The following is a 14918-nucleotide window of genomic DNA, read 5'->3' as shown; positions in this document are numbered from 1 at the left end:
TTATTATAAATGAAAACAAACCATAATGACAAACGTAGCTGCAAGCATGTTACATCACAGACCATATTGACATTATACATGACTTGCAATCTACCCAATCATTGTCAGTCAAACATTACATAGCTCATTCAAATCCTGCCTTCTTTTAAACCTCATTCTTCCCCTATATGTATTGTTTCCACATTTCCCATATTTAGTATGTAATTTGCTCATACCCTTCTCTAAAGATCCCATTTCCAGTTGTTTTTGTGTCTGTTACTATATTTACTACGTCTAGTACAGTTGGTTTAGACTTGGACTCCCATTTTCTAGTAACAGTTTTTTTGGTAGCCACCACAATTAGACTCAGCAAGGTCTTACTATGTCTGGACAATTTGGATTCTGTTATCATAGCTCAGAAAAATAATTTCCCTAGTTAAGCCAATTTGCTCATGCAGTATTTCTAATAAAGTTATCTGCAGGTAATCTTTAAAGTCTGCCAACTCCTTACACTCCCAGGAAATATGTTCCCAATTATCTTTCTTCCCCATCACACCTCCAACATTTACTGTCTACCTGAGGAAAAATTCTCTGGAGTCTACTTGGGGTATAAAAATATCTATATAAACATTTCCAAGCAAAAATCTTACATCTTCTAAATTTGGTTGCATATTTCTAAGCCAGACATATACCCCCCCAGTGCTTCTTTGTGAATTGCTTATCCAATTTCTCTTCTCTCTCCTTTCTAACCTCCTCTGATTCTTATAGTTATCATGCAATATTTTATATACTTTGCTAATTAATACTTTAACAGCAGCTGCTGTTCTAGATTCTACTAAAAACTCTGCTAGTGCTGGTCTTTCGTTTATGACCCCCTATTTCTTTCCCTTTGTCTATACTCCGATATCAATAATTGATTGGGAATCTCTAAACTGCAGTCCAAATACATTCTTGGCATCTTCCCATTTTAATATATTTCCCTCTGTAGTTATTTACTCCCAATACCTTGGTTCCTTTGACAGTTTTCTCCAATACATTCCAGCCCCCTCTTGCCTATTGTTTGTATCCCTAATTGCAGTCATCCCTATCGGCAGAACTTTTCTCCATTCCTGCATTGGCTTAGTTCTTAGGAATACCTTTTGCTACTTTATGAATATAATATTCTGTATGATTATTATTCTCCTTAAAGGTCTGCATCCAAAATCCCAGTCTCACCTTGTTTCTTGAGCCTCCCTCCCCCGGTTTATCATCACTTTCCACTTTGTATTATAGATTTCTGCTTCTGCTATGTACAGAAGTCTTAAGTGTGTAGCTTTGAAATACCTCTTAAAATTCGGTAATCCCAATCAGTCTTGCTCTATTGGAAGAATCAACCTATCCTACTTGACTCTTCCCCTCCCAGATAAAATCATTCAGCTGTTTATAAATTGCTATCCACAACTTCTCCTCTGTTTGATAAAAATATGCCTGATCTGTGTATAAGATTAAAGGGACTAAAAACATTTTAACTGCTTGTATCTTACTATCCGTATCCATATAACGGAGCTTCCAATTTCTCAGTTTTTGTATTATCTTTTTAGTCTCTTCTCATACTTCCTTAGCTGTCACAATGGAATTATGTTTAATCCATACTCCTAAATACTTCATTCTATCATGTCCCCATTAATATGGATATTGCTGAACCAATCTGTGTGTTGAAAAATAATTTACCGCTAATGCCTTTGTTTTAGATTCATTAATTTTGTACCCCATAAAGATTCGAAACTGTCTCAAAATGTTCCTCAACACTGTAATGTCCTTTTCTGGTTTTATCAATTGCAAAATATCATCTGCAAATAGAGCCAACTTTTCTCGACTACCATACCAATTATATCCTTGAATTTCTGAGTCCCTTACTTTCTTTGCCAATGGTTCTAAATATAATGCAAATAGCAAAGGGAAGAGGACACCCTTGCCTGCTTCCTCTAATCAAGCAGAAATTAACAAAGAGGAACTCATCTCACTAATTTTCACTCTGATCCCTCGTATACCTCCTAATCAACCTTATAATTTTATCAGGGAATGCAAATGCTTCCACTGCCCTGCTCAAAGTCCCAGCCTGTTTAGCCTAGCCCAGTTTTTGTAGCTTTGGGAATAATATGTAAATTCACTCTGAACTCCTAGTACTGAATTCACATCTTCCATGCCAAATATTTTCATAAATTTCTTCAAAAATCTACTATGCTTTGCTGTATTTTCCCTTACGGACCCCCCCCCCTACACACTTCTTCACAGTTGCAAATCAAATTCCAGTCCCCACCTATAAGTAGTATTCCTTGCTGAAAGCGGATTTCTCCCAGAACTTTCTTAAGCTCCATACAGCAGTTTTAGGTGGAACATAAACACACGTCAGTGTAATCCTCCTCTCTTGCCAGTAGTCCCTTAGTACTAGAAATCTACCATTATCATCTTTTTTGTATCTTCTTCTATCACTATTGGAGCTCCTTTCTTGCAATTAATACAAGTACTCCTCTCTTTTCCTTTGTCCCAGATACTCCACTAAATAACCATCCTGAAAATCTATCAGTTCTTCCTAATTGTGTCTCCTGTAGTGCAGCTATTTGCACTCTACATTTTTTCTTATAGTTCATTACTCTTTTTTTGTATTTATCTATGAGATCATTGACATTTAAAGACATTACAAAAAGCATCATTGTATTAAAAAATGATTCCCACCTTTTATGTACAACAGCTTTTTTGTTAAATGTCTAGTTCCAGCTTTAGTGTTACATATATACACAGAAAGGGTGATCTTTTATACAGTTGTTTCTTGTCATATCCATTTGAGTCTGTCACATCTTACAAAACTTTATGTTTTACTGAAAACCTTCAACCAAACAAGCAAAAAACCCACCCCAATACCTCATTAAACCTATTAACAACACATACAACTATGTACATCTTCAAATACTGAAGTTTTACCCTCTTAAGAGGAACAAAATGTTCTAAACAGAGAGCCACACTCACAAACTTCAGTTATGCTAAAAGAAGAGTTATCCATGCTAGTATGCATGGTGTAGCCTGTGCTTCAACTAAGTGCTGTCTGGTTTTGCCTTATCTTTAAAGCTCTTCCAGCTGAGTAAACACTTGAATACTTTCAGAGAACATCATCTCCTAGCCATTTATCTTTATCAGACTGTCTCCTGGAGACAAGAGGACCAGATACAGAATTGTTACTAAGCATATGTTTATTTGCTAGAAAAAAAGCCTTATAATATTCAATATTCTTTTTCATTTACTTGCTTTCTCTTACAACTTGTTACTAGATCAGGCTAAGGGCCTTGATCTAGTCATGTCCCTGTGCATGAATGAGAAAGTTCAGTAATATTTCTTTCGATTTTCTTTTGTCATGCTCTCTTGTCATGCTCTTGCAACCAGACTTTTTCTTTACATTGCAACGCCTACACTTCTTAAAACTGAACAAGGAAAAAAAAAAAGTAGGGAGAAAGAAAAAAAAAAACAGGAGCACCTGTTCACATTAGTAACCTCATTACACTTAAAAACAACTGAGAAAAGTTTACTTTATAGTATGCAAAGAAAATCATACACTATAAAAAAGTGCCATTAAGAAAAAAAAATGTTTTACTTGCAGTTTTACTTTCTCCTTCCTCTTCCCCTCTCCGAAGTATTTTTCTGAACATTATGACCTGAAGCGGGCATATGCTTTAGAGTCTCATGCAAGTTTAACAAAGTACAAAAGAGTCCATTATTTCCATATTTTCTTGTTCTATCGTGTTTCACAAATTATTGCTTTGTAAACCCACATTTGTTAATTTCGAAGTGACTTGTTTTTTATTCATCTTCATCTCCCAAATCTCATCTCTGCTTCATTTTCAACATACTCTCAATTCTTCTAGTTGACTCTTAGGCTTTTTTCATTCTCTCAAGCATTTTCTGTTGAAACATTGGAAAAGGTTTCAGTGGCAAAGTCTCTCTGTGGTCTTCATTACCAGAAGAACAAGAATCAGAATCTCCTCCTGTTTCACAGTTTACTTTTTCTTGGACAAACTTTTGTATTTCCTCCTTAGCATGTACTTCATCAAAAAATGTTGTTTTTCCAAGGAAGAATATTTTGAAGAAAGCTCAGTACAGCAGTTTGAATCTCACGCCTGCTTCTCGACATTCCCTGAACAGTGGAATAAATTTATTCCTCTTCTGCCTGGTGTACAATGAATAACCATTCCCCACAAATACTCTGCTGTCTCCCACTTTAGGTATGTTGTCTTTCTGCCACAGTGTTGTCAAAATCAACTCCTCCTGCTGGTAGGATTGCATCTTTACTATTTAAGGTCTAGGTTTCTTTCTCAGAGCCAGGTTTGCAGCACCCCATGATGTGCCCTTTCAATTAACAGCTCCTGCTGTGAATACCAGTTCAGTTGCTTATTTGTGCTTTCATAAAATTAATACAGTCTGTTCCTTCCAGCTTCTCTGGTACACTATAAAATCTCAGGTTTTCTCTATGTGCTCTATCCTCTAATTCTATAATACTTTGAAACATCTCTTTTGAACAGTCTCATATTCAGGCAGCCTTTTCTTCATTTTGACCTTAGATTTTTGCAGTTTTATCACCTCATGAATATCTGTTTAAAGCTTCCCAAACCTTTTGGTGTCTGTGTTGATGTACTCTATCAGTGTTTTATTTTAATCAGGTCTGTGTGGAGTTGTCATACTTTCCTCTAGGTTACTGGAATTCATGTCTGAAAGCTTGCACTGTGTTATGGAAGGTTATTACGTCTCATACTTATTCTTCACAAAATGCATGTTAACTTGTAGCTTCTTCACAAATGAGTCAAATAAAACGTTTATAACATGTTTATGTCAAAAGCAAAATGAAAAATAGATACATGACTATGCAAGATATAGTTTCACATGAGTAGTAGCTTTACATTTCAAGGGTCTTACAACGGCATAATGGTTAAGGTGTTTACCTTACAGACACAAGGCACAGGGTTTGATTCTCGCATGGGGTAATTAGCCAGGCTTAAAATGGCCCACAAAGGCAGTCAGCTTAGTACTAACATATGAACAGTGGTATTCTCTCCGTAGTGGCAGATAGTTAAAGGTAAAGTAAGTGCTGCAAGAGTTAAGGGGTGTTCTGTTTAAAAGTGTCAGGTATCCATGGAAACCAGATTAATCAACAGTACACTCTGGCCTTTTCAGGCTGGGGGATGAGTCTTTGCAAGGATGTCTGAAGGAAAATGTGCACTGGTACCAAATGTTAAAAAGTTGCAAGCCAACAAATCTTAAACACAGGTAATCTATGTTTTAAAAGGCATATTGGCAAGTGTTAATGTGAAACTCAAAGCAAGGATCACAATGATATAAAATATTTTAAAATGTTATGATTTGTTAAAATTTATGTAACGTCAGAGTTCTGCATGCATGGAATCGATAAGAAAAAATATAACAATTACACTTTTTCTTTATTTTTGGAAACTGATCTAAAAATGTAAGTAGGCAGTCTCCCAGTGCTGTTTGTGGAATAAACAAATACTTTGCACATCCTGAAGCGTTATTCTTGCATTCTTGACTCAAGACTAAAAGGTAAAACTCTAACAAGTGCTTTTTTGTTGAACAGCTAAAGTACTTTTCCCAGTCAGTGTTTTTTTTCTCACCTTTTGTAGCTGACTTTCTTTCAGGTCCTCTGTATTTCTTTTTTGCTGGCATCCAGACAGTGCACTTACCAGCCAGTTACTGAAATTTACCCAGAAATAGAAATCCACTGGTTTTCTCTGCCAAGTTTCTGTTTTCACACTGGAAGAGCTAGAATTAAGCTGTTACTCAATGTGCAGCCATCTTGGAAGTATGAATAATGCTACTTTTGATGTAAAACCTGACCAATACATATTTTGCTGAATTGTCTGCTACCATATTTAAATGTGGTGTCTATATTCTGACCAATGTCACACACTCAGCATAACACTTTTTGAAACAATTACAACAGATCATAAAGCTTTAGTCCATGGAAAGAGTTGCATGCTGCTAAATGAGCTAAATCCAGCAGGCTTACTTTTGACTCCCTCAGTCTTTCTCTAATCGTCTTGCTGTGTAAACCAAGTCACTTAACCAGATAGAGCCCATGGGTAACCCTGAAAGGAATCACCTATGTCTAGTACATTTACTTGGCTAACAAATTAAAAACAGCTTATCTATATTAAAAAGTTTAGTTACCAACTTAAATTCTTCCTAAGGTCACAGTTTTGAGAAAGACAACAGTTTACGTTTCAAGAAGATACTAGGCATATGTCAATTCCATAAAAAATGATTCTTTTAAAATCACATGAAAGCAGTAATTTCTTCTGTAAAAGTTACAGCCACTTGTTAACTCAATATTTGTGACAAGAGTACTCTGTAGGAAATTTTTAGAATCTGCCATCTCATTACCCTTCCAAAACATATGCTCCCAGGTAACTCTTTCTTCCCCATTACACCTCCAATATGTGTTACCTACATGAGTAAATATTTTTGAAGTCTGCCTAGGGTATAAAATACCTATGAAAACACATCCAAGCAAAAATCCTAAGCCTTCTGGACATTTTTGCATACTTGGATGCCATACATATGTCTGTCCCATTGTTCCCTTGTAAACTGCTTTTCAGTCTCTCTTCCCAATCGTTTCTAACCTCCTCTGATTTACTCTTAGTTATCATGCAATATTTTAAATGCCCTAATTATCCTTTTTTTAACAGCAGGAGCTGTTCTAGATTCACCTAAAAATTCTACCAATGCAGGTCTTTTGCTTAGGAAATCATGTTTTTGAGGTACTAGAAGTAGTAGCAGGAATCTGCAAAACCAACCTTGAATGCTTTTCTGAAATCAACTTGTCTGCATCCCTTTTGCAAAGTTTTCACTCAAGACTCCAAAGGAACAAGAAATGCAGCCAAAGACAGGACCTCAAATAGAAGCAGTTCTCTTTATTTGATATAACCACAAGAAACGTTAAGTGCTTTTGTCCCCTATAAAATTACATGGGACTCTGATCCCATGTAATGGCGGACGAAAGCGCTTAACATTTCTTGTGGTGGTATCCAATAAAGAGAACTGCTTCTATTTGAGGTCCTGTCTTTGGCTGCATTTCTTGCTCCTTTGGAGTCTTATTGCGTGTGTTCCTGGTTTTCTAGTTGTAAAGTTTTCACTCTTTTCCCTCATTTTCCACTTTTTAGAGCGACTCAATAAAAAGCATTCTTTATTAAAAAATCTTTTACATATTTTTTAGTTTTTAAGAAAAATATAACAGTAATTCTGTACTGTACTTAAAAACTAAAAAGTAAAAGAGTGGTTGAGGAATGTAAGTTTTAAATACAACGTAACCGTACTTCTGTATTTATCAATAATTATTAGAATCCTTGATGCATCTTCATTGTCTTGCCTATTCACACTGTGAGCTGTCCAGAGTGCTGAAGTGCTGTGTACTGCATAATGATTGGTTCCCAGTGGATGTAGGTGAGAGCTCAGTGGTTGAGGAACATGACAGAACCACAGAGACACAGCCACAAAGCCAATTAAAAAAAGCATAATAATAAAAAAAACTATATGAAACAATCCCTCCCGATTAATATTCTAAAACATGCATGCTGACTGGCCAGCCCAACCAGCATTCCCGTTGTAAATCCCACAATATACCAATGCAAAAAGGTCCGGTCACCTGGACATTTTTCCGTTGGTATAAACTGCCCCAAACTTTTTTTTTTTTTTTTTTTTACAATTAAAAAAAAAAAAAAAAAAAAAAAAAAAAAAGAGAGAGAGAGAGAAAACGGAGCAACAGAGACTTTCTTTTCTCCGTTGCTTCCGTTTCAAAGCCCTGATGTACTGAGTATGCGTGGGAACGCAAGTCCCATATGCATGCGCAGTACATCAAAACACAGAAGCAGTATACCACAACCGGCGGAAGAACAGCAATCCGCCATTATACAAAGACATTCTTTAAGAAAAGTAAGTATTTTTTTTCTTAAATAATGTCATTGTGTAATTGCAGTAACCGACTCTGTGGTTGTGGTATATTGAAGATTTACCCACGGTTGCCCGTGTTTAATCACTTGGGCTTCGCCCTTGTGATGAAACCACACCAACCGTGGGTAAATCTTCAATATACCACACCACGTCGTCGGTTACTGCTTAATTAACACATTTTTCTTTACACATACATTACACATCACATCTTTAATTTCTTTATAACTAGCAGTTCAACATTACATAATTTGCTGAACGCCTGCCTGCTTTTAAAAATCACTCAGACATTAAATCTTAAGCTAGATTAAGCATGAATTCTGTGTTGGTTCATGAAGTGGCCACGTTCTTATAAAAGATTAAATACGAAGATCAGCAACAGAGGGTATGTATTTCTGAAACTCTCCCAGCTGATGTTACTGCTACTAGGAACAAAGTTTTGCAAGATAGATATTTTAGTTCTACTGTGGCCATAGGTTCAAAAGGTGAGCACACAGTTTTTTCTGTTAAATAAGGTTAAGGCTCCATAGATGAATATGGTCCTTAAAGGGATGTCTCAGCATGAAGGTACTCCTTAAAAAGGCTTTATAAACCTTCTGAAATGCTAGGGATGAAGAGTACAACCCTTGATGAAAATTTGTAATGACTGCTAAATACATCATTAGAATGGAAAATCTGGTGCCCTTTTCAATAAATCAGCGAAAAAATGAAGAAGAGCTGAGATGGATGTTGTAAATGGATCTATCCCTGCTTTGTGACCCACACTTGGAACTGTTTCCTCTATCCCTTGTATATCTTTCTAAGTTGGAGGTTTCTGGGCTGCTGTTAATATGACCATCCTAGGAGGGTAAAAGCAGAGTTCCGTATAACATCTCTAACCAAGGATTTCTCAACATCTAATCCTAACCCTGCCCAGCAGCCACATATCATTAAATCCAATGCCACCTTAAAACCTGTGCCCAAATCTTATATAAAACTACTCAAACCATGCTGAAATTCAGCTGATGTCCTTCCAAGTGAAGACCTCAGAACAACAGCTGACAGCGTTGCCTACCCTGTTCTCAATCCTTATAAATAGCTCAGTCCAGGAATCACACACTCCCTTTCTCTGGAAAAAGTCACACATTGTCGCTCTGCATAAAGTAGGAAATTCAACAGACATTACTAAATTTACATCTATAGCAATCTTATCCCCTCTCCAAAATACTCAGAAAATGTATTCAAAAACAACTGTTAAACTAGCTTATCCCCTCTTCAAAATACTCAGAAAACGTATTCATAAACAATTGTTAAACTATCTCCCCACACAAAATTGATTCCGTCCTTCCCACAATACTAACACTGCACTTCTAACCTATGCAGATGCTATCAATAAACCTAGAGATTAATGGCAAACTAGTTTCTTATTTCTAGAGTTGTCTAAAGCCTTCAAGACAGTTTGTCACAGCAAACTTCTACTTCAAATGTCCTCATTAGGTCTCTCTCAAACCACCCTTGTTTGTCTCAAAAGCTATCTATCCAATAGGCATCAGTCATTGAAATGGCACTCCACCCTCTCTCCATACTGCCCCAGTCACCACGGGTGTAACATAAGGCTCTGTCCTTGGTCTCCTCCTCTTTACCATTCTCACCAATACCCTCCACATAGCCACACAACTATCAAAGTACACAGATAACTCCACACTCATCCGCACATCTGACAACGTGGCACACCTCTAAAAAAATTACTCAGGAAGCTTTAACAGCAAATGAAACATGGCTTTGTGACTTAACTCATGTTCAAACTTACAAAAATTACTACCTCCTCCCAAATCCCTCTCCCACGAGAAAACAAAATTTCAAGTCCCCTCTCAATAATACAACCACTGAAGTCACTTCTCATAGCAAATTATTAGGGGGATTCTATTGGATGACCATCTTAAATTTGACCTACATATACAAAATTGCATACGAAAAACTCATTAAAACTAGGGATGCTTTACATATACAACTTTACCATCAATACAACTAGAGCTACACATGCCACTACTTCTATCCTCCCCACATTTCTTTATGGTGCTCCCATCCTTACTAACCTTCAGGCATCACAAAAATCAAAACTTGAACAAAGTTGTAATAAAGTTGTTAAATTTACAACAAATACCCCACTACAGCAAAACAACCACTGTACAGCAATAAACTGCCTTAATTGGTTAGAGCTACAGCATTAATTAACATATACACAGCTTCTTACTACCTATAAAATTATCCAATGACCAAAAACTCCTGTCTGTCCACAAGCCTGTAAAATCTGCTGAGCATTGTCTGTACTACTACTATGTTGCAAAGGCCTGGAACTCCTTATCACTATCCATCAGGTAATACCTTCCCCCTCCCTCTCATCCTTCAAAATCATTCTGAAAAATCTACTTGCCAAAAGCTGGCTCTGTTCTTGTTCAGTACCAGGATAAACTGCATCTCTAAATATGGACAAATACCAGTTCATATCTTACATCTCACTATTCTCCCTTCTTCACTCACTCTCATTTCGATCAATTTATTTCCCCTGGCTTTCATTCTAAATATGGCAAAAACATGCTTTCTCTCACTTTTTACTGCAATTCCTGTTTGTATTACGCTAACTTTGTACTGCAATTCCTGTTTGTATTACATTAACTTACATTTAATTTCTCTATAAACTGGCTAAAAATTCTCTGTTAAATCATTATCATATAACTTGAATCTATTCTTAATTAATATTTTCATATTACATCTAATTTGGTATAATTAAACTATCTTTATTTTTTGTATCATTTTTAAAGACTGTAAAATTATTATTCTTAAAATATTCCGGAGATTTCTCCCTGGGCCAAATGGACTTCTACCCAGTTGGACTTTCCCAATAACCAAATGTTAATAAATAAATTAGAAAAATCCACCCAATATTTTCTAGTTTTCTAGAATACATGTACTTAACATACAAACCTTTTTGTTATAGGATAATGTTTTCCATTACACTAATAACTTCTTTAAACTGGTTCCAGTTTCACTTTCTGAGTCATTATATGTTCATATTCTTCAAGCGTATTCCTCAATATACTAATTTCCTTCCTATTATAAATGTAATTCATCTTTATTTCACCCAAACCCCTTTTTCCTTTGTTTCTCAAGCCTACATTTTTAATAACTTTATTTTTTGCTACTATAACCAAACCATCAGCATAGGATAAACATATCAGATCAATATCAATTTCTTTCTTCACCTTCCAACATACTTTATTTCTGACATAAAAGTTTGAACAATTACATTCATTACTAAAACCAAAACACACAAACTTAAAGGACACACCTGTTTAACCCCCCTTTTTACTCCTGATTTTCCCATCAATTCACCAATTAATTTTTAAGACACTTTTTATGGTTTTCACAATTTTTTTACTATTCCGTATACTTCCAAAATTTTATGCAGTTTCTTAATGTAGTCTATCAAATGTCTTCTGTACATCACACGCACCCAGTCTTACCTTATTTTTTCCTAACAAAATCATACTTGTTTCATTTACTACCGTTAACATTTCCCTTGCTCGTCTTTCTTTGATACCAAATACCCCATCTCTATTACCTATTCCAACACTTTTTGCAGCTTTTTGTGAGTTATTCTTCAATATTTTATAATCTGCATTCCCTAAAATGATAGGTCTCTAATTTCTTACATCTTTCCTTTAATTTTTTTTTCCATATAAATTTTGTCACTCCACTACATAATACGTATACAACAGTCCTTTTTCTAACCAATTAATTTAATTTACAAAACAAATTCTTTCATCTCCATTTATATAGAAAATTCATAACAATCCATCTAATTGTGGTGCAGATTCTTGCTTCACTTCTTTTATCACCACTTGCATTTCATTAGCAAATGAATTTCTCTTTAGTACTTTCACATTTTAACACATCAATATTGTTCTTTGTCTTCCTTTTCATACTTTTATCTAAAAAGCTTTCAAAATACTTCCATCATTTCTTTTTATATCTTACACCACCTTCCTTAACAAATATTGCTTTCACTCTTCTTTCTTTTATTATTATGCTCTTTGCCTTCAGGAAAAATCTTTGCTTGTGTAACATTTTTATTTTCTCTCATTTTCCATACAGTTTTCTCACTCTCTCTTACCTTATTTTCCCTTTTTCTCAAATCGAACTGAAACTTCAAGAGCTTTATATTCTTTTTTATTTTTTGTTCTACTTTCTACTGTTTAAAACACTTCATATATTTTCTTTATACAATACCTACTATACAGATAAACTGTTATAAAATTCCCCTACTATCATATGTTCTTCCCATAGTTTTTTTTATCTTCCAAATTAAGTTTTCTCTGCCTAACTTCACCGATTAACCTTTTTATTCCTTTTCCTTCTACTATATTCTTATCACCTATTCTTGCCAACACTGTTCAATACTCAGAAAAATCAGCAATCTCCACAATTCTGTCTACTTTTTTTCAATTTGTTGGAGCATATCACATAATCTCTGTTTCAAATATCCTTCTTTGATAAGCCCATTTTCTTTTTTTCCTTGACTGGAGTTTCCCCATATTTTAACTCGCACCAGTATCTTCACATTTTATTTCCCTTTCTCTTCTTAAATTACAGTTAACGTTTCCTATCATAATTATAAACATTTTAAAACAGTAAATACTTTTTTTTGGCTGTATGTCACATTCCTGTATGCATAAACTGCAAATCATATACACTGTTGGAAACTCCTGGGTTCTGCCTGGTGTGACTCTCAATCTGGAAATATTTCGCTGATTGATAAGTATATTTCTTGGCATTTTAAACTTTCAGAGTTCTGCATTGTCTTAACTTTGCCTGACTGAATTATTGTTTGCCTGACTGAACTATTTTACATATTTTCTGGCATTGTTTTATGTTTCTCATCTGTCCTGAAACTGTTTCCCCCCTCCCCCACCCTATTCTTGTAGAGTTGTTATAGTGGGTGGCTTTGCAGTGGCCCACCCCTACTGTAAATTTCATCTGGGACACCCCTCCCAGTCTGGTACTCATTCTACTTAATACAGACAGAACATCTAAGAAGGCCAACCTCACTTAGTTTCTTAACCACTGCTCCTTCTTCCTCTCTCCTTGCACGTTACTAAAAATAAAAAAACAATAAAATAAAAAAGACACTTTATTTTGCTTTGGCCTTTTCTTAAAAGTACTCAATTGTATTTATTCTGCTGCATTTATTACTGCTTAGTAATAGCCAGATAAAATTGCAACTGTTATTTTAAGCCTTTCGGTTTAAGCACTTGGGCTTCAGACCAGTTGTTTTACATTGAAAAGGTTTGTGGTCTGCACTGTTGTGGCAGGACAGGTAGCTTACATCCTTCTAAACTAGGAATTGCTGATTGAAGGCTCAGTGTCTGTTATTCTAAAAGTGTATTAGTTCTGGTTTACGTACATGGGCATCAAGCCAGTTATTTTACATTAAGAAGGTTTGTGGTCTGCATTCTTGTGGGAGGAGAGGATAGAATCTGCCCTTCTGAGCTGGGAATTTCTGGTTAAAGGATCATTGTGCCTGCTTATCTGAACGGTTTCTTTCTGAAATTGGTGTGCCTTGTTTGCTGTAGCATAGACTAGATTATGGCATGCAGAATCTAGCTTTCTTTGTATAACTTGAGCTCTAATCCAGGCCATCTTTTTTGGAGAAGGTTCCCCTGCACCCTACTGGCAGGAGTGTGCAGTTAGAACTTGTCTGATTGAAGACTGCTGGAACAGGGCTCAATTTTGAGCTTTTTTACTGGTTAATTGGGTAATTTGTTTAAATCAGTTTGCAGGTTTTCTATTGTTATATAAAAAAATTACACTTTATTCATCTGCTTTTACTGTATTTGTGTTTCTATCTACTTTATTGCATTTATTCTGCTGCATTTATTACTGCTTGTTAGTAGCCTGATTAAATTGCAACTGTTATTCTAAGCCTTTGGTTGAAGCACTTGGGCTTCAGACCAGTTGTTTTACATTAAGAAGGTTTGTGATCTGCACTGTTGTGGCAGGACAGGTAGCTTACATCCTTCTAAGTTGGGAGTTGCTGATTGAAGGCTTAGCGTCTGTTATTCTAAAAGTGTATTAGTTCTGGTTTAAGCACTTAGGCTTCATGCCAATTATTTTACACTAAGAAGGTGTGGTCTGCACTCTTGTGGGAAGAGAGGGTAGATTCTGCCCTTCTGAGCTGGGAGCTTTCTGGTTAAAGGCTTGTTCTGCCTGCTTATTTAAACTGCTTCTTTCTGAAATTGGTACACCTTGTTTGCTGTAGCATACACTAAATTCACACCTCCTGAATCTAGCTTTGTTTCTATAACTTGAGCACTAATCCAGCCTATCTTTTTTTGGAGAAGGTTCCCCTGCACCTTAGCGGCAGGAGTGTGCAGTTAAAACTTGTCTGATCGAAGACTGCTAGAACAGGGCTCAGCTTTTAGCTTTTTATTGGTTAATTTGTTTTAATCAGTTTGCTCACTTGCTACTATTAAAAAAAATTACACTTTATGCATCGCTGCGTAGTTACGGTTAAACTATTCCTAGTGCCATAATGTCTGCTCTTCAAATTTTCCATTAGAACTAGCCAGTTTTTTAGTTTTAGCACTCAGATCTGTTTCTCTGAGCTCAGCACTTGTTCAGAACTCGTTGTAAGCACTAAATAAGCTACAAATTGCTACAGCACTCTACTTTCCTCACTTGTCTAGAGGAAAACAGTTTTTAATGCTTAATAAATAAGCAACTATCTAGGCATGTCTAAGGAGCAAGCTCCCTGTGTTTTCTCTGGTCTACCTGATGAATCTGGGCATCTTGGGGCAATGCTGCAATTGTCTCACGTACACAGACAACCCTCTCCTCTTACCACCCAACACTACAACCTGTGAGAGATGCACTTATATAGCCAAACTGGAAGCAAAGCTTTCTTCACCCAAGAC

The 14918-nt window shown here is 35.9% G+C and overlaps 1 protein-coding gene across 1 annotated transcript in view; it reads right to left on the bottom strand.

Moving 5' to 3' along the window:
- The window catches only part of TAOK1 (TAO kinase 1), a 3628992-nt gene that overhangs the window by 1690 nt on the left and 3612384 nt on the right, over positions 1 to 14918 (bottom strand). The gene's annotated exons all lie outside the window — the stretch shown is intronic.

This window comes from Protopterus annectens, chromosome 13.part0, assembly GCF_019279795.1.
Source record: "Protopterus annectens isolate FY-2018-M chromosome 13.part0, PAN1.0, whole genome shotgun sequence".
Lineage (NCBI taxonomy): Eukaryota > Metazoa > Chordata > Ceratodontiformes > Protopteridae > Protopterus > Protopterus annectens.
Note: the sequence above shows the minus strand (reverse complement) of the source record. Positions and strands in the feature narration are given on the sequence as shown.